General features: G+C 33.7%; 1 pseudogene; it reads right to left on the reverse strand.

Moving 5' to 3' along the window:
- Nucleotides 1-300: 300 nt before the first annotated feature.
- Nucleotides 301-1,111, reverse strand: LOC141507627 (olfactory receptor 51A7-like; annotated as a pseudogene).
- Between the last annotated feature and the right edge of the window lie 756 nt (nt 1,112-1,867).

Raw genomic sequence — 1,867 nt, forward strand, 5'->3', positions numbered from 1 at the left:
AATAGACAACTTACAATTATATATATATATATATATATATATATAATAGACAACTTAAATTACATCACTAATAATTTTTAAATGTTTTAATGCATTATGGTAGAAATTCTTTCTCAGGATAGGTGGGACTAGATGAGCCTTCCAAGTACTTCAAATTTTCACTGTTATTATTGTTGCTATTCTTTTCTCTTTATTTCCAGTTTATTCATTATTAGATAAAATTCCTTCCTTTATTTAAAAGGTTCCTACTATTAAATTGAGGGTAGAAAATGGCTAGTTCTTTCTGCTACCCTCTGATATTCAGCTTCTTGGGATTTTTATTTGAATCTGTTGGGTCTTAACACAATATACTTTGGGGTTCATTAATGGTGGGACCAACAAGAGGACATCTGCCATTAGAATTCTAATGAGTAGGGGAGCATGCTTGCCAAAATGATAAAGAAGAGTCAGAGCAATTATAGGTATTAAAAAAAAGTACAGTACAAACATGAGAGACACAGTAACTAAGTGTCTTGAGTTGCTCTTGATAGAAAGCAATGTCTAAAGCAGTCCATAATAAAAATATAAGAAATTAATATTAATACTAAGTCTAGCATGTCTACCAGAGCAACAAAGGAGCCATGGATAATATCAGTCTTAATATCAGAATAAACCAGTTTCATGGAAATATGATGTAAATAGTAATGGGAAAGGAGAATCCTCTTATAATATGCCAAGTTCTTCAGAGTGAAAGGAAGTGGCAGGATTAATATAAAACTTATTATGGTTAACATCAGGCTAAGTTTGGGGATTCTTGTATTTGTAAGGATATTGCTATAGTTTAGAGTATTGTGGATAGCTACAAAATGATCAAAGAACATGATCAAAAGAACTGAAGATTCCATGAGAGAGAAACCATGAATAAAAAACTGCTGGGCCAAGCAGGTATCAATAGAGATTCTGGAAGCATTCAATAGAAAGACCCTTAGCATTGTAGGTAAGGATGACAAGGAAAGACCCAAGTCAGAGAAGGTCAGAATGGAAAGAAAATAGTACTTTGGCTTGTGAAGTCAGGACTCAATCTAATTATGCAGAGGATGGTGCAGTTTCCCAAAATGGTGATGAGGTACATAAGATAGATGGGAATTGAGATCCATATTGTGTGTGATCCATCCTGGGATTCCTATCAAGAGGAAGGTAAAGACCTTAGAGTTATTGAATGTAGACAAAGTCATCAGAAAAAGGAGATCATGCAGGAATATGTATGATATTTCCTGCAATAGAAGTGGGAAAAGAGGATACTTGAACATTCTATTTCTTAATGCTTTCTGGTAGAGTTGTTAGTTTTGACTCAAATCTCACCTGCTTGGTTTAGTAATATCTGATCAACCTAATGAATTAGTGTCCTCTCTATACTTGACTATTCCTTGAGTACACTGCACATTCCTTTGCCCCCATTACATTATAGTTTGTATCTCACATAGACATAATTTCTCAAGATAAAAATGAGCATCTTGAAGGAAGACTGTCTAGTCTTTTGTTGTGATTATTTGACTTATCATTATCCTGTCATAATCATCATCAATAACAACATCATCATCATCTTCTTATATGCTTTTCATATAACAGATGCTCAATATATATTTGATATATGGAATTATTTTATTCTATGCCTCCTTGTCCTGGAGATTTAAATCCCTTTTTATCTAGAACATCTCATTCTGATTGGTAACTACTTCACCAGACCTACTATTTCAGAAAAACCCTATCCATGGTTGACTTCACTCCCTACTCTTTGGCAGACAACTTTGATAAATTCTTTATTACCTTCCCTGTACCCTCGTACAAAGATATTTGACAAGTCCTCTTCTGCCCAGTCTACAATACT

The sequence above is a fragment of the Macrotis lagotis genome, chromosome 1, assembly GCF_037893015.1.
Source record: "Macrotis lagotis isolate mMagLag1 chromosome 1, bilby.v1.9.chrom.fasta, whole genome shotgun sequence".
NCBI classification, from domain to species: Eukaryota; Metazoa; Chordata; class Mammalia; order Peramelemorphia; family Peramelidae; genus Macrotis; species Macrotis lagotis.